At 38.8% G+C, this 19,741-nt stretch overlaps 1 pseudogene; it reads right to left on the reverse strand.

The window, feature by feature from the left end:
- Positions 1 to 3,317: 3,317 nt before the first annotated feature.
- Positions 3,318 to 4,909, reverse strand: LOC149229286 (AAA-ATPase At2g46620 pseudogene; annotated as a pseudogene).
- Between the last annotated feature and the right edge of the window lie 14,832 nt (positions 4,910 to 19,741).

Below are 19,741 nucleotides of genomic sequence, written 5' to 3' on the forward strand. Positions count from 1 at the left end.
ATGAGTATTTAGTTTTAAATTATTTTTGAAACCTATATGATAATTTTTTAGTAAGTTGGTTAATTTTATACAAAAAATAATAATAATAATAATAAATCTCTATGCAATAGGTTCTCTAGAAGAGGGCCTACTTATTAATCTTATTGAAAACTTGTCTAGTATTGTTATGATTTGCTTTAAACAAAATTTGAGAATATTAAATGTAGCTTCAAGCATATGACCATGTAGGAAATGATCTTGAAAGCATTCTTCAAAAATAAAGGAAGATAAGTGCACCATAAAAGATATGATTTAGGAGTCAAGTATAAAATCACACTGTTGTTCTTGTTGGATTGCTTATTTCCTTAGATTTGCATTGCATTTGCATCCCATTACATTCATTCAATACATTAGTTTTGTGTTTTTTTAACTATTGCAAAAAGCCACTTTAATATTCCTTTGTTATCCATATTCAATTTTCTTTTCAATTCCCATAATCTCGTATACATATACATATATAAATTGAATTAATGCAACCATAATTTTGAACATCATGCCAAATAGTAAACTAAACTCTAGATAACCATCAACATACTCATTTCATCCATGTCATGGATTTATAAAGAAATGAGTGGAGATGGATTTGATGTTTGTCCTTCAAAGACTAAAAATGGATTCATGTCATGTCCTCTCTATGGTGGTTGGTAAGTATAGCTTGAATGCAATTTCATCTCTTATTTTAATTCATTTCATTTTCATTGTTGTCACATCAAACATGGACTTTGTTGCACAACAAGAATGGAAAGGAAGAAATGATGAACTATGCAAAGTAAATGATCAAACCCCTAGTGTTTTTGTTGAATTTTTTTGTAAATGTATATAAATAAAAAGAGGGAGAAAAAAATAATAGTGTAGTGCCCTAGACAACAACAATAAGAGTGTCATACTTGGAGTCCAGTTGGTCCAATCACTAAAGGAAAGAGTTCTCCTAACACCCTCCACTCTTAATTACACAATTTATTAATACCCTCATATGCTTCCCTCGTTATTTTTTACTTAGTGTACCTCTCTTCTTAACCTCTTGAGTTGTGAATGACTTTTTGTGTTCCATGTAGATAGACAAAACACTAACCTAAGGAGAGGTAATGTCACCAATCCACCAACATTCTAATTGAATACTTATCACCAAATTTATTTTTATAATTTGCCAAAATTATTATACATCATGTATTTAAGTTTAACACATTGCCAAACAGTGAATTGGCCAAATGTAATTTGTCATACAATGTAATGTTTGTTAATGATGATATATATGAAACTATATACGAACCAATTGATTACTCATAGAACTTGTATGTATCAATATAAGCATAATTAGTACCAAATAGAAGTCTACACTAAGTGTTTGAGATTGTTTTTTTCTTTATGATTAGGAAATGCAAAAAGTCATGGGTGAGACTAGGAGTATCCCTCCCCTCATGAAAATGTTTGTATCCAAGTCATCATCATGGATCAATTGGTCTTTCAAACTCCTTTTTTTAAATACTTTAATTAAGAGCATCAAGAATTGAAAGTCTTACTAGTCAATCTAGTTTGTTTATTTGACCTACACACAACAAAAATACCATTTTAAGATAAACACATTTTATGTATCACTTGATGTGAAAATTGACATAAACGCAGACAAAAAAAATGACATAAATACAATAAAGAACACAAAGAAAGATTTGCAACTACTACTTAGTAATTGAATCAATGGACAAGGTTGCATCTATGGTCATCCAATAAACCTCTAGGGTTATGGATAAGCGAGTAGTCAAATCCAAACGCAAGATACTTGCCTAATGGCATCATTATAGACATTAACAAAAAGAAAACATCACTATGTGTGAGAGAATAAATAAGTTTGAAATTACAAAATAAGAATATTGTTTTGTGTGTTGTATCATGAGAGAAGAAGTATGAAGTATGATAGACGTTTTCAATGACATTAAGTTAATTATCACTTTTATCAAATATATTTAAATTAGTTAAGATTAATATATGAGAATATTTATCATTTTGAAAATTATTTTTAATAAATTCAGTTTTAATGAGTATTTTTTTAAATAAATCACCAGTAATACAAATATGTGATTTTTTTATAAAAAATTAAATTTTTATATAATTGTATTGGCCTTCAACCCTCAAAAATCTTACTTTATGTACCATATGTGGAATAAATATAAGTGCTTGCTGGATTTTCATAGAACAAAAGTAAAGCTCAAAGTCCAAATCATGCATTGAATGCCAGGGCAAATGGTGTCTTTTTTATAAATGGAAGTGGTTACTGGATTTTCATAGAATAAAAGTAAAGGTCAAAATCTAAATCATGCATTGAATGCCACGCCAAATGGTGTTTTTTTCTATAGAATAAAAAGGAGTTGTCTTTAGTGGCTTTTTGGATTTTGTGGTGCTGGAATCTGGCAGAAAAATTAGAGGTGAAATTTTGATTTGTGTTATTTACACTGGTTTTTTAATTGCATATTTGGATTCAGCACCCTGAAAAACCTCTAGGACACTTTGATTGTGCAAGGATTACCCATCAAGCTTGTGATTTCAATAAATTGTTGCCGGATTTTAGAGAAATTTGACAAACAAAACCCACCGGAAAAACTTCCAAAAAATCGCACTAAAAACAACTCCGAATAAAAAATGGAGTTGTCTTAGTGGGATTTTTTGGACTTTCCAATACCGCAATCGGGCTGAAAAAAATTGAGGTGAACTCTTGATTTGTGTTATTTAAACTGCTTTTTTAACTGCATATTTGGATTCAGCACCCTGAAAAACCCCTAGGACACTTTGATTGTTCAGGGATTACCCATCAAGCTTGTAATTTCAATAAATTGCTACCGGATTTTAGAGAAATTTGACCAGAAAAACCCACCTGAAAAACTTTCAAAAAATTACACTAAAAACAACTAAAACAAAATAACTCACAAAAAATCAAAATCCAAAATAAATAATCATACTTGGTGAGCTTGTTTTTTTCTACAAGCCAATCGTCAAATTGTAGAGTGAGTAAACAAGTGTTCACACTCAAGCCGCTGATCAAAATTTTCTGCTACCTAAGCAGTTTTGCCTTGAAGACTTCTTCAAACGCCTGGAGGCTCATACAATTTCATTAATCGGGGATGGTTTTTTTATTTCAAAATTATGGAAATGTTGGTAATATTTTGATAAATGTAACGATTTTTGTAAATTAAAATGATAGCAGTGGAAATTCGCAATTTTTGATGACGCTGAATTTATTTTTACTATTAAAAACGTGATTCAAACACTTTTATTACAAAATTTCTTGAATTTTTTTAAACCAAATTCCAGTCATTTTTATTGTCCGAACAATTCCTCCACCTCAGTGGACGACTTCTTTCCTCAGTCGCTGGTTAATAGACGACTTCTTTCCTCAGTCGCTGGTTAATGGAGTTCCTGGAATTCCCGGACTCAACAGAAATATAGGTTTATTTTTATTCTTCATTTTGAATAGTTGAGTTCCATTTTCTGTTGGCCTCTCGGGCACAACCCCATTACCTCTTCGCCTACCACTCGATTGCAGAGCGCTTATCAGAGCCTTCAAAGCACGACTTGGAGAACTTTTATTCACTAACAGAATTTCTCCCACCTCAGCCGGTGTCATACAACCCCCTGCCTGAAAAGCCTCTTCAACCTGACAGAAAAGCTTATGTTCTTTGATACCCAAATAATTTTCTGCCAAGATTTTGAAAGCAGAAAAGGTGCAGTGAGGAAAGTAAATATGCATATCCATTCTCCCAGGTCTCAAAAGGGCGGGATCCAATCTATTTTTATTATTTGTGGTAAACACTATAATTTTCTCCTCGCCACAGCTAGACCAAAGCCCATCAATAAAATTCAACATCCCTGACACTGTAACTCTGCCACTCTCATGTCCATCACCATTATCACCATCATTCCCCTGATGTCTCCCTTCATCGTTCGCACTGCTGTGCCTTGGCAGATCCAAAGAAGAATCAATATCCTCAATCACAATAATAGATTTATTGCTTGTCTGCATCAAAAGCATCCTCAGCTCCCAATTATCATTCACCTTCGTCAATTCCAGGTCATAGATATCGTAATGCAAGTAATTAGCCATAGCTGCAATCATGCTGGATTTCCCTGTTCCAGGAGGCCCATAGAGCAAATAACCGCGCTTCCAAGCCCGGCCCAACCTGTGATAGTAATTCTTACCGCGAACAAAAGCATCAAGATCCATCTTAATCTTATTCTTCAGATCTGCTTCCATTGCAATGGTATCGAAAGTTGCAGGATGCTTGAAAGCCACAGAAGTCCAATCAGGATGCCTGAAAGCCAGAGAAGTCCACTGTTGCCTCCCAAATTTCTGGCCGTTTGTATAGAGCTTGAGCTCTTTCTTCCTGTGATCAACTTCCTCTGCAACAGCCTGAACATGCTCCAAATAAGGTCTCAGGACAGCAGCCTTGTCCCTCTTGTGGATTTTCAAAATAAAACTCCTGGTTGCATCACCCTCACCATCCTTCTTCTTCACCTCATGTATCCACCACAACCTGGCACCTAAAAACACGTCCTCCACACTCTGACCTGCCTCTAATGAAACAAACATATCTTTGGAATTGTTAGCACTATACAAATTAGCACAATGAGTATCCACAGCACCTGCCAGGGTACTGACATAGGTACTAACCTTATTATATAATCCATTCTCTTGGACCCCATCATAGCCATAGTGCCGAGGAATCCTGAAAAACTTGTAAGCTTTCCATTTCTCCTGCCATGATTCCAGCCATCTCCTCACCATTTCCAGCAACTGGAGAGGGACCAAGTTCCAAAAGACTACTATGATCCCCATTAAGGACCAAAATTGGGTAAGGGAATCCATTGGCAAATTCAAATCTCAAACAGACAGAAGAGAATCCAGCTTTCTAACAGATTGGCTTAAGCTCCCACGATTTCGTGACAATAGGTATCATCAAGGCAATTCAATCTTGCAGCTACGGCTTCTGTATTTTTTTTTCTTCTCTTTTCTAAAAAGGGTATTGTCCGATATCAATTCTTTCAAATTTTATACTGAAACTCTGTTCAGAACACCGTAAAGAAAAAGGGGCATCGAGGAATTGAAGTTCGTACGCATTGTGGGCCGAAGAGCACCGTTCTTGGGTGTGAAGAATTTGATAAAGATCGTGACGGATCCGTGTGTAGGTGTGGAATGTGTCGTGGGAGCGCGTATATATTTGCACAGTCAAAGGATGCGCGGACCCATTCAACCCTGCAATAAACAGTAAAATCAACCCTTCCAACTTTCTTGGGTGTGCAATTCCCTTTCCCTGAAGCTGGAGTTCGGCTGATGTCAGTTCGATGGCGCTTCATCCACAGATTAACCTCTTCGTTTCTTTTTGAAAAGGAAGTTACCTCTGCATTGAATTTCTCAGAGCATCAGTAACTTTAGAAAATTATAGGATTTATGATTTAGAAATTTCTATATGGATTTCTTTTAATATATAGATAGATAGATAGAGTGTTTTGATAAAGTTTTTTTCCGGGTAAATATTATTGATTCAAAACCTTATAGTTTAAAATATTCCCTTATATTATATTAAGTATGGGTGAAAAAAATATTAATCACGACAAATTAATTAAAAAACAATAAAAATATATATTAAAATTTTATTTTTTTAAATGCATTATTAATTACATTTAATTTATTTAATTTTCATATGAATAATAAGTAATTTAGTTGTTAATTGAACATAAATTATATATATATATATATATATATATATATTTTCATGTAGTTATTTAATTTTAGAATATTTTTTTATTAATAATAATAATATCCATTTTTAAGGTCACGGTCAAGCCAGACACCAAATTTGTGTATGGGACCCCCTGTTTGTAAAAAACAATAAAAATATATATTAAAATTTTATTTTTTTAAATGCATTATTAATTACATTTAATTTATATAATTTTTTTATTTAATGTTCATATGCATAATAAATAATTTAGTTGTTAATTGAAAATAAATTATATATATATATATAGAGTTTCGGGTACTTATTTAATTTTAGAATATTTTTTATTAATAATATCCATTTTTAACCCCTTGTTAATTACATTTAATTTATATAATTTTTTTATTTAATTTTCATATGCATAATAAATAATTTAGTTGTTAATTGAAAATAAATTATATATATATATAGTTTCATGTAGTTATTTAATTTTAGAATATTTTTTTATTAATAATAATATCCATTTTTAACCCCTTGTTTGTGGGACAAAGGACCCACCTCTGCGTAGGGATTTGACTGCTATGTCTACGAAGGCATACATACTCTACCCCCTTTGGTTTTGAACTTGTGACCTCTTAGGAGAAAACACATGTTCTTAACCATTAGGTCCACTCAAACTGTTTGTTTATTTTGGAATAAAGTTTTCAGAATTTTAATTTAATTTTTAATAAATAAAGGAATCAATAAATTAAATGGATGAAAGGCTATATATATATCAATCCATAATAAACATTAAAAACATTTATTTTATGACACATCTCATGTGTTAAAATCAATCTAGATCTATTTTTAATTCGGATATATCAAGAATTAAGAGGGATCAAATCTCTTTTCATTCTAAAATAGACTTGCACCTCAAAAAATTTAGTCATTCTCAACTTTTGATAGATCCAAAATTAAAATAACATATGAAGAAAAAATATTATTAAATAAACAAAAATTTATAATAATTTAAAAATAACATATTTTCATATCATTTTTATAATTTTACCATTCTTAATTTCAAATTAATTTTATAAAATAATTATGATAATGACATATTTTATACCTATTCACTTCTCCTAAATAACCTACTTTTATTTTAATAACAATAATGACTTACCATTATAAATAGCCATTAACAATATTATTTTATTTATTTATTATTAATTTAAAATTAAAGTGAAATATGCCCCAAGGGTTAGCTCATTTGGTCAAAATCAGTGCCCCTCCATCGGGAGGTCACAGCGTCCATTCTCCCCCAAGCCCTTGGGGATTCCCTTCGGGGTCTTTTTATATTAGGGTATTTTATTTTATATGCTTCCCCTAGATGCGAAAATCGTTGCGCTGCTGCAACCCTAGCCGTGCCGTGTGAAGCGACTCTCCCTCACGCGATCTCCCCCATGGAGCCTGGAGGTGGCCCTGCAGCCCCTCCTCCCTTACCTCCGGAGCTCGAAGCTTTTAAAACTCTAGCTGCTGCTGCAGGGAAACGCCAGCTCACAGGCCCGCAGCAAAAGTTTGTTAAAAAACTGGACAGCATCCCCACGGTGACCTTGCCAGTGGAGGAAACCTGTAGATCAATGCTGAATCTCACAGAAAGAGGCCTCATTGGTCAGTTTACCGAACTGTGGCCATCCCCGAGAGCAGTAGAAGAATGGGTTAAAAGAAATTGGTTACCACTGGTTAACGAAGGAATAAAGAGTCACTTCGTAGGCAAAGGGATCTTCGTCTTCTTGTTTGAAAATGCAGAGGATAGAAGCCTAATCTTCAGAAATGGGCCATACTTCATGGGCCCTCAAGGCCTCTACTTGAACAAATGGTCTCCAGATTTCGACCCAACACAAGATGTGCCCAAGGCTGTTCCTGTCTGGGTGCGCCTCCTGCATCTTCCCCTTCATTGCTGGAGTCAAAACTCACTGCAATCCATCGGCAATGCACTAGGGAGATACATAGATCAGGCCCCAAGGAAGGATCAATTCTCCTGCGCTCGGATCTGCGTGGAGGTTGACCTGGAAATAGGATTACCCGAAGCAATACAGCTATCGGTGGCAGACTGGACACATATCCAAGAGCTCGACTACGAACAGCTGCCTTTCAAGTGCCGACACTGTCATGAGTACGGGCACTTCGCAAGATACTGCAAAAAGAGAAACGAGGAGACAACAGAGAAGGAAAAGGGAGAACAATGGAAACAGGCAAAGAAACCTACAAGCAGCAGACAGAGCAACAAAAATAAGGCCAAAGAGACAGAGAATAAAGTAGGTAATGGAAGTACAAGCAATCAAAACACCGGAAGCAGAGACACAAACAGCAATGAGGGGAACAAAAACCCCTTTGAAATTCTCACGCCGCCTCCAGATCCTCCAGAGGCAGAGAAAGAAGACCCACCTCAGCTGGAGAATAATGACACCATAGATCCAGGTAATAACCCAATCCCTACCCCAAGCAATATTTCCTCCCCTTCCTATGCAGATATCATCAAACAAAAGAAGAAAATCACAAAGAACATGGGCTCATCAGATGATGAAACATTTGAAAGGCCAGTAAAAAAGGCTGGACGAAGAACAAACAGGGAAGCTAGAGAAGAGGAGTCAGAAAGACAAAAAACCCTCGGCAGTCAAGCCACCATAGAAATGACACTTGGGAGGAATACCAGGCCTAGGGCCTCCAAAGGAGGAGGGCCTACCCCTATAAGTGGTAAATGATGCAGCTGATCTCTTGGAATTGTAGGGGTTTGGGGAATCCCAGAAAAGCAGAAGCCATAAAAGACCTTTTGAAAATGGAACCCACAGACATCCTCATGCTCCAAGAAACAAAACTAGAAGGGGAGATCCTTCTAAGCACCAGTAACACCAAATGGGAATTCGAATCTGGAAAGGTTGTGAGTGCAAGAGGCACGGCTGGAGGAATAGGAACATTCTGGGCAAAAAATTCCTTCTCCCTAGAAAGATCATTCGAGACCCAGCATTGGATATTTACAGAACTACGGCATATAGCAAGCAATCTCAGCATAGCCTTGTTTAATATGTATGTTCCTGTTCACTACGAGGAAAAGAGAGAGTGCTGGAAGACACTATCAGAGTTTCTAGATCACAACAATCCCAGGAACATAATTATAGGAGGTGACCTGAATATAATTCTTGACCCTAAAGAGAAGAGAGGAGGGACTTACTCAAGAGACCCTTTTCTTACCATAGTGGTGAACATAATATTACAGAGGGATTTAGTAGACTTCAAGCCAGTTAAAGGAAAATACACATGGACCAATAACAGAACAGGAGAAAATCACATTGCAGCAGGGTTGGATAGATTCCTCGTCAGTAGTTCTATAATGATGGGAAAAATAATAGTCATCAATAAGATCCTTCCAAAGCTCAGCTCGGATCACAAACCTGTCCTCCTCTGCCTGAAAGATGAAGAGGATCTAGGACCCCTCCCCTTTCGCTTTAGTCCTCTCTGGGCGGAAAGAGAAGGATTCATGGAAACAGTCCAAGCAGCATGGAGCACAGAAGTCTCAGGTTCCCCAAGCTATGTGTTACACTAAAATATCGTCACCATGATTATTTACAGTCAGTATGGGTCTATCATCACTTGTAATGTCCTCCTAAGCAAGTCTAAGACCTCAGCTCTTCAAATCATGCTTTGGAAGTGGGAGAAAGACATTAAAAATCAATGTAACTCTGGTTCCGCACTTTCTCTCATGGTCACCTGCAGTCCCGCACCTTCTGTGTACAAAAGCTGCGTAGCTACCCGCTCTATCCCTAACGGTGTAGGTGCGGACCCTTGTGAAAGTCAAAAGGCGCAAGTTTTATCTTAAAAAACTCACTTTGGGTTAATTCTAGAGTTTTCTAGAAGGAATTTTGACGTGGATTGTTCGCTCTAAGGTGGTTCATGCATCCCAAAAGAGAAGGAGCTAATCCCTTGACTAAAGGAGCTATCCCTTTGAAGGAGGGCTTTATCCCTTTGAAGGAGGACCTAGTAAAATACAGGCATTGGGGTGAGGACTAGAGAGGTTAGAAGCTGAACATTTTGAGGGTAAATGCTGGTGAAATTAAGACTCTTTGGTTGAGCTTGAGAGGAGAGATCACATACCTCTTGGTTCCATTGGAGAGTGAGTGAAACTTGTCAAAGTAGAGGAGACATCTTGTTGGACCCTGGGAGGAGCTTGTACAACGTCAAGGCAAAGGTTGTAAAGTTCTTCTTCTTTTGAATTAATACAATCAAACTCATTTTTCTCAACAAGTATCTTATGTTATTTGTTTCATGGACTCCTTGACTTTCATGTTAAATATGTTTTATGCAATTGGTTTTTCAGGTGCTATTTAATTTGTTTGCCTTGTTTGTGTTTGCAGATTTGCGAAAAGGAGCTCATTTGGATCAAAGGAGCGAGGGCATCCACAAGCTTGCGTTGGACCAAAGGTAGGCCCTAAAAACACTTGTTTGCTATTGTTTATTAAAGCATATTTAGAGAAAGATAGTGTCTGGTTGGTTTGCTTGTCGTTAGGTCTTCTTTAGATTCTAGGAAGGTCTATCTTGTCTGCAAGATCGACTCATTCCGTGCGACAAAATGGCAACTCCGCTGGGGACTTGATTGTTTTCCTTGTCTATACTTTGACCTGAGAAACTGTATTTTCTGTTTCTGTTTTTGACTTGATGATTGTGGGATTGGGTGAATTTAGTTAATTTTGAGTCAGTTTTTATTTTTCATAGTTTTGGGAGAGGTACGCACCCTCTGAGTTAAGCACAGTGCGTACCTGTACGCACTTTTTCTTTGTGCACAGAGCGTGGACGCACCTGTGAAAACAGGTTGCTTGCGTACCCTGTCAAAAATTTGAAAAATTTTAAATTTTTCTCTTTTTTATCAGTTTAGAATTTGTTTATAGGTTTTAGCCATTGCCCAGACCTGCTTGTTCCCTGTCAAAAACTTTCCTTGGTTTAATTTCATTAGCATTAGGGTTTTAGGTGGAATTCCTAGGAATTTTGCTTGTTGGGTTTGTTTTTCGTTTTTGGTTGTGTAGTTGCTCTGAGCTTAGAAGCTGTAGGGATCTCAGATTACCTTGGTGTCTACCAGTCTTCTTATGAGTCTGACCATTTATGAAATCTCCCCTTGTTGAGGAATCCGCTTTGTGTTTTCTCATTTCAAAATTTCGAAAAAACTTGTATTTGAAAGTTTGGAATTTTCATTTTTAAAAAAGAAAACGAAAGATTGGTTGTTTTTTGACTAATTGTGATTCTGCATAAATTAGTCCTTAGCTCACATTTAGCTAAGTAAAACATCCTCAAAAAGACTTTTAGTAGGTTTTGACTTCAAGTAGCTTTTTATAGTTTGTAGCTCTCAAAGTTAGTCATTTTCATTAGTTTTGAGTGTTGTATTTACAAAAAAAAAAAAAAAAATCTCTTTTGGAAAAAGTTTGTTTTTGTAGTGTTTGAGTGCTTTGAAAAGAAAAGGGAAATTTTTGTGAAATAACTAGTTGTCTCGTTTTGAGTGCTTTGGAAAGGAAAAAGCTCTTCTTTAAATTTGTTTAATTGAGAAAGATTTGTGTTTATAAAGTATTTGCATTCTCAAACTCTTTCTTAGTTTAGAAATTCATCGAAGAGAAAAGATTGTTTAAATCATCTTAGGTGCATCTTTTTAGTGATTTCGAGTCGAGTCTTTACACCACGAGTTTCATCTCCGCCACCTCTTGACTTAAACAACAACCACTAAAATTAACGCTTAAAGTAAAATTCACCTAGTAACATTTTATTTCTAGGGCTCTGATACACCAGCTTAGCTTAGGCTAGTGTCTTGGAGTAGGAGAGTAATTAACTCTCCAAGACAGTAAAAACAAACAAGTAGCTGTATCTTGTGGTAGGAAGAAATCCAATTGTTGCATTTATGCTCTGGGAAAGCTCCTCTTAAAGGAGAAGCACGAGATCGTGTCTGAACCAGTGTGGGAATCAATCCTTCCTCATTGGGAACGACGCCAGATATTCACGTATTAAAAACGGTAAACTTCGAATTAACCATTGTCGAGGAGCCTGGGTCACTTGTTGGTAAACCTTGGATTATGTCAAGGAGCCTTCAAGGGGATTGAGCTTTCTACTCTGCCCTTGCGTGCGTATTGGATCGTAGAGTGTTCCCCCAGGTGTATTTGTCTCAGTTGGTTGCCTTAGTGACCATATTCTTTAGGATTCTTCCTAAGGTGACAGTGGTGGGAAGATCCCACTGTACCTGGAGCAGACGTCGACTAGACTCACTTGGATTTTCTGGGGGGTTCACTTCACTCGAGACGGTTAAGTGGAGGAACTTGGTCCAGTCTATTCATTAAGCAGGTTGCCGGGGTAACTGTTCCAACCGCCATTTCTGTACTGAATTCTGCGACGTTGGATTTCATCACCAACTAGTGTTTTCGGTCCGGAAAGTTACTGTTTGTATGTGTTTGATCTCTAGATTCTTTAGGCGTGTGATTCAAATTTGTTTGGTTCTTTAGAGGCTTTAGGTGGTTTTCATTGAGATTTTACTTTGTTTGCGTGTGAAGTAGTTAAAAGTTTTTAACTGTGGCTGAATTACCAAGACAGTCCCGTAGACTTCAGGGCCAGTCTCCTGAGTTTGTAACCGTGGTTGATTTATTGAGGAAGTCCCATAGACTTCGGGGCCAACCTCCTGAAGAAGTCCCGAGCCAGCTTGAAGGCTTGAAAGTCCTCGTAACTCCTAGTGGTAGTAAAGTTGGGTCACCTGAAGAAAGAGAGTCTTCATTGGTTGTACATCCTGATTACCAAACTCTAGTAACAGGTTATAATCCTGAATCTATTTCGGTTTCCGAACTTGCTGGTAGCTTTTCATCTACTAGTGATATAGGTGAAGAACCTGAGATATCTGAACCTGTTACTCCAACATCGGGGTTTGTCTCTCCAACTTCTAGTGGTCCTAATTCACCTAGGGTAGAAAGAGTAATCACCGAAAACCTTCCTTCTGGTTTGATAGCTATTGAAGAACTTGCTCCGGAAGAAGAAGTAGGCATCCCTATCCCTGAAAATCAACCTATTATTGATCTAAGGGAGCGTGAATCAATTTTTTACAGTCCACCTAGAAGTACTACTTGGTATCTTTCTTTGACTAATTATTTGGAAAATCCAGCGTTAAGTTTTTCACCACCTCGTGCTCCTTATCATCCTAGAGGTTTTTATACTCCCATAAATATGTCAGGTCAGTCGTCCATGTTTACTCAATCGCTTGAATCTTTTTTGTACGGCGGTCCTTTTGTTCCCTCTGGGTATCAGTCACTTTCTGGTACTTTTTCGGGAGCATCTCCTCAACCCATTGAACAAGGGTTATTCACTGGAAGCAATGGTGCAAAGCCGTTGAGCGTAGAAGACATTCTTATGATGTCAGGTTCTATTCCCAATTCTCAACCTCAAGGTGGCCAGTTACCGCCTGGGGGGCAGCCTCAATTAACGCCTGGGGGGAAACCTCAAGGTACACAATTTGCATCTGGGGGGAAACCTCAAGGACAGTACGTACCTACGGTACAATACGTTCCTCAAGGTCAACCCCAGACTCAATATGTACCCCAAGGTCAACCCCAGTATCAGTACGTGCCTCAGGGGTATCTACCCTAAGGTCAGTACTCGAACCAAGGTTTCCAACCACCCCAAGGTCAATCTTATGTTCAAGGAACGAGAAATGTACCTTTCAATTATCAATCCTACCCTCAACCCGGTTATGGTCCTCAATATTCTCAACCAGTTATGGGTCAGTACCCCGGAATGAACATAGTGTGGGATCCATCGCAAACTCAACAGGTTTTGTAGCCAAGTGTACAGTTGTCATCTCAAACTGGAAAACCCTTAGTTTCTGGTTCACTCCAGCAACCAGTCCAGTCTAATATTCAAACTTCTGTACCTTCGGTAGTTTCTCAGTCTGGGCCTATTGCGCCTCGTACTCCATCTCAAACGACTGCTGCAACTGCCGCAACATCTGTTCAATCTACCCCACCTACTTCTGGAGTATCGACAACTCCGGTTTCTACTGTTCCTGTATCTACTCCTTAGACATCTTTACCACCATCTGGATCCACGATTCAAACTACGGTTCAGATGCCTGTAGGACAACCTGGTTTAAGTACGGTTGTCACAAGTCAACCTCAATTTACCTATCAACCGTACCAGGGACAGTACCAATTCGGTCCTGCTGTCCAGCAGCCAGTTTATCAGTATCAACCGTATCCTGGGTACACTTATCAACAAGCTCAACAACCCCAGTACGGTCCGGTTAATCCTGGTTTTCCGGGAGGATACAATACCCCGAACGCAATTCCTATTCCTAGTTATCCCGGATATCCTCCTCCTGGGGCTGGTCTCATGACCCAGAGTTTTAGGGATCCTAATCGACGGTTACCGTTTATCGCAACTTTGGACTTACCTGATTTGTCGCGCCTAACGAACGATCCCATTAACTATCTTCCGTTTTGGTCGCCAATGCCGAATAAGTTGCCCAGTGACAATCCCAAGTTCGAAGGTAAATCTGGAGAGGACCCGTCGAACCATGTGATGACTTACCACCTCTGGTGTGCGTCTAATTCCATCACAGATGATTCGATCCGTCTTAGACTTTTCCAGTGCACTCTAATTGGTCTCGCGGCCAAGTGGTACATTGAGTTACCGCGAGGCACTTTTTATAATTTTAGTCAGTTAGCTACCTCGTTTTTAACTCATTTTCAGTTGCCAGTCAGATATGACAATGGCACGGAATTGTTAACTTCGCTAAAACAATCGACATCCACGTACATTTCAGATCATATTCATGAGTGGAGACGTCGACGACGTTTAGTGAAGGTATTTATTCCGGATCAAATCTTGGCTGAGTGGTTTGTAAAATCTTTGTTGCCAAGGATCACTGAAGATGATGCTAAAGCAGAAGTTGTTACTGAGGAGCAAGTGATTGCTCAAGCACAGTACCTTGACTTGGTCTATACTCAGTCAGGTACGTTACACGAAAAGATCCCTGATCTTCCCAAGTCAAATCAAATCACTGCAGCTCCTTCGGGATCTCATGCCGCTGACGGTATGATTGGTACGGTTAACACTAAAAGTAAGAAGAAGTCTTCCAAGAATTCTTCTCCTATCATAACCTTGCCTGATTCCCCGAGAGGAGATTCTTCTGCAGAGGTTTCCGCCGATATTCACATTGTAGAGTCATCTACAGCTAAATCAAAATCCGGGGGAAAGAAGAAAGGAAAGAAGAAGAATAAAACGGACAAAAGTTCAAAAGAGAAATCTGAAAAGGCGGAATCCAATGATGAAAAGAGCAAACCTCGTTATCCATGTCTCATTTGTGACGAAGAACATTTTACAAGAGACTGCCCTCATCGAGCAGAGGTTGTGAAGATCATCAAAGGTTCCCAAACTCCTGTTGTTTTGAAAGATCCATTTCCAAGTCAAGATAGCAAGATGATAGGTTCTTCCTTGAGTGCCAATGAAGAACCCATATTGATGATGTCCCATGTAAGGATTGCGACTCGATCGCAAGATTATGGCAGTAAAAGTCCTGTTGATGGTAAAGAAGCAGAATCTTCTCATTCTAATCCATCAACCTCAGCTCCCGGTTCCGATCCACTACATATCGAGAAACCTAATCCAGACTTAGAAATCAAACCGCCCGCCAAGGGTATACTTCGAAAGTCAGCTTTCAATCCACATGCAAGAGCGGCTCAGAATTATAACATTGTTGAGGATTTAGCTGTTTCACCCTCAGCAATGTCGGCTTTGGAAGTGCTGCAATCATGCCCAGCACAGCGTAAATTACTTTTGTCGGCTATAGGAGCTGTTGATGTTCAGGACCCGAACCTAATAATCTTTGATCTAGAAAATAGTACATCGCGTTTGCCTCATCAAATGGCTTTCCAGATCCCAGTGATAGTCAAAAACAGGCCTATTCATCGGACTGTAATTGATGAGGGAGCCTCACCGTGTATTATGTCGATACAGTGTTTGAGATCGCTTGGTTCTCCTTCACTAAATCAATCCCCGACAATTCTTAAGGCCTTTGATGGCCGTGGGTTTCATCCTTTTGGCATTCTACAGGATTTTCCTATAGGGGTTGAAGGAAAAACTGTTAGTCTAGATGTGGAGGTGGTTAATGCCCCTCTAGACTACAACCTTCTCTTGGGTCGAAGTTGGTCTTACGCTATGACAGCAGTCGTTTCATCGGTCTTTCGAGTAATAAAGTTTCCACATAATGGAAAGATCGTAACAATAGACCAGCTGGCTTACTTTTCATCCGACCCAGCCTCTTCGGAGAGTATTCAGCATGTCGGTAAATCGATTATCCCATATAAGGATGTTGGAGTAGGATTAGTTAAAGATGCCAGTTTACTGGGAACTTTTCCTTTTCCTCCTATCAACGCATCATCTTCATTTGCAACCATTCATATGATTACATCATACACCATTTCTTATGACGATCCTTGGATCGTTCCTTCTGAATCTGAAATAGACTCATTTGGTAATTCCATGCCTTTGAGTCCATATGAAATTGCCTATGAAGCCATGCAGTCTTTTGCCGACCCGTGTTCAACTAAAAATGACTTAATGAATGTGGTCCGTGAGGAATCACTTTTCACATCAACCTCGGATTTAACTATGTTTTCTGAACTTGTTCACTCTGATGAGCAAATTCGTGAAATCCTATGTGTAGATGATTTACCATGGGAAGATCTCCATCACAGATCTTCGTTTTTACCTGAGGATGATCGTTTTGAAAATGATTTCTCATCAATCTTTACGACTGAATATGTCAAGGAACCTCAGAATCCAATGAAACATCCCGATTCAGAGTTAAATTTGGGAAACATCTCTCGAACTATCCCCATTGACATTTCGGTTAAGCTCGGAATTGTTGAGAACATTCATATAGGTGCCTCGTGTACAGATGACGAAATTCAATTATATAAGGCCCTATTTCAAGAATTCTGCGACGTGTTTGCCTGGTCCTATGAGGAAATGCCAGGAATTGATCACGCGATTGTTGTTCATGAGATCAAGACTTACCCGGACGCTAAACCCGTCCGGCAACGTTTGCGTCAGATTCACCCACGAAAAGCTACTGCAATTAAAGCAGAAGTTGAGAAACTGTTGAAAGCAGGTTTCATTTATCTGATCCCGTTAACGGATTGGGTATCGAATATTGTTCTGGTTAACAAAAAACAGGGGACAATAAGAATATGCATCGACTATAGAGACATTATTCGAGCCTGTCCAAAGGACAACTACCCAACTCCCTATATCGATCAAATCATTGATGATTGTGCCGGCAGCGAAATATTTTCCTTTATGGACGGTTTTTCCGGATACAATCAAATCAATATTCTACCTGCCGATCAACCAAACGGCTTTCATTTGTCCATGGGGGACATTTGCTTATTGAAAATTACCTTTTGGGCTTAAGAATGCCGGAGCAACTTTTCAGAGGGCGATGTCTTATGCGTTTCATGATATCAAGCACATTGTGCAACCCTATCTCGATGACTTGCCGGCTCATTCATTACATCGAGCTGATCACCTCGTCCATTTACGAGCAATCTTTATGAGGTGTAGGCATTATCGTATTCGGTTGAACCCACACAAATGTGTCTTCTGTATAGAAACGGGTCGATTGCTGGGATTTGTAGTTTCGAAAGCCGGCATTCGCATTGATCCCTCGAAGGTCGAAGCTATTATCAGTTTGCCTCCTCCTTCGAGTCTTCGCCAACTCCAAAGTTTGCAGGGGAAAGCAAACTTTTTACGACGATTCATTCCTAACTACGCCGAGGTTACAAAGGGATTTACACGGTTGTTGAAACAAAATACTCAATTCTCTTGGGATGAGATAGCTCAGAAATCTTTTGATGCACTCAAACACGCGTTGACCCATGCACCGTTGTTGCATCCTCCCAACTACAACCAGGATTACTTCTTGTATCTCACCGCCTCCCATTCCACCATTGGAATGATATTAGTTCAGGAAGATGAATTCGGAACGGAACATGTGATATATTACCTTAGTCGAACGTTAAATCCAACTGAGCTAAAATACTCACATGTGGAGAAATTGGCATTGGCAGCCGTTCAAGCTGTCCAACGTTTTCGTCACTACATTTTACTACGTAAAACTACGGTAATTTCGGATTGCAACCCTATGATCTACATTTTGACCAAACAATTGCTAGGGGGCAAGTACTCTAAATGGATCGTTATCCTGCAGGAGTTCGACTTGGAGTTTGAGAAATCTAAGTCTAAGAAATATTTAGTTTTTGCAGAATTAATGTGTGACTTCCCGCGTGCTGACACGGAAACTGTGGCAGAGGAGCCCATTGTGGACGAATCTTTGTTTCTAATCAGCACTTTAGATCCGTGGTATGGGGATATCATCATCTATCTCCAGACCCAATCCTTTCGGCCAGAAATTTCAAGGTCGGAACGTCGGAAAATTCGATTCCAGTCCCAACAATTCAAAATTATTGGAGATACTCTTTATCACCGTGGGGCGGACTCTATTTTTCGACGTTGCTTAACTCATGAAGAGGCTGAGAGGGTTCTAAATGATTGTCACTCTGGAGCGTGTGGCGATCGTATGTCTGGGTATGCCACAGCCCAAAAGATATTGCACGCTGGCTATTTCTGGCCGTCCTTGTTTAAAGATTGTATTACGGCGGTCCGAAAATGCCACAACTGCCAGATTTTTTATCGTAAGATGCACGCTCCACCTGCTCCTCTCCACCCTATAATTGTCGTTGGTCCTTTTGCCAAATGGGGTATCGATTTTATTACATGTAAACCTCACTCGGCCGGGGGGCATGCGTATATCATCCTTGCGGTAGATTATTTTACTAAGTGGGCCGAGGCGATGCCTACATTCGAGGCAGACGGCAAGACAGCTGCAATTTTCGTGTTCAATCATATAATTTCTAGGTTTGGTGTCCCACAAGCGATAATCACTGATCATGGGCGTCATTTTTGAAACGTTATGATGACCGAACTTACAGGCCAGCTTGGTTTACGTCACGATAGTTCAACTCCTTATTATCCACAAGCGAATGGTCTGGTTGAATCCATTAACAAAGTTTTAGTTATCATGATCCAACGAATCATTGGGATTCATCGGTCGAATTGGCACAACATGCTATTTTCAGCGCTTTGGGCGTACCGAACTTCAATAAAAACATCAACAGGGTTCACTCCTTTCCAACTAGTCTATGGTTTGGAAGTTGTGTTACCCATTGAATGCGAAATCCCGTCACTGCAAATGGCCATCGAGTTACTTCCAGCTACTTCCGAAGAGGAAAAGCGTTTGTTATACTTAGCTCAATTAGATGAGAATCGACGTGATGCTGCATTGGCGATCGAGACTCACGCAAAACGTATGAAAGCTCAGTATGATCGGAATGTGACCCCTCGAAATTTTTCGGAAGGAAACCTAGTGTTATTGTATGATCAAGCTAATGATAAATTAGGCGCTGGGAAATTCGTTCCTATGTGGCATGGTCCCTATATTGTTAAGCGAAAGCTAGCAAAAGGGGCCTATGAATTGGTAGACTTTGATGGGGACTCTTTGGGTAAACCCAGAAATGGCCTTTACTTGAAGAGGTACTATGCTTAAAAGAATGGGGTATAGAGATTTTTACTTAGGATAGTTTTTTCTTTCTAGCTGGTGTGTTTTAGTTTAAAAAGTGTGCTTAGCTTAGAGAGTGTTTTTTTCGTCATTATTCCTGCTTATCTTGGTTTTACTCTTGATATTGCAGATGTCGATGCCTCTCCAAACATACATTGGATTTGCTAATGGTGCTTGTCGTAATACACGGAACATCTCTTCCGCAGCTTGGGTTATCTATTCGCCCTCTGATGAGTTAGTTTCTATGCATGGGGTAAGCCTCGGTCAAACAACAAACAACATTGCAGAGTACAGTGCAGTGATTGAGTTATTGTCTGAATCTATT

The sequence above is a fragment of the Pinus tabuliformis genome, chromosome J (assembly GCF_031772625.1).
Source record: "Pinus tabuliformis cultivar Carrire ecotype Pingquan chromosome J, CPIR1, whole genome shotgun sequence".
Lineage (NCBI taxonomy): Eukaryota > Viridiplantae > Streptophyta > Pinopsida > Pinales > Pinaceae > Pinus > Pinus tabuliformis.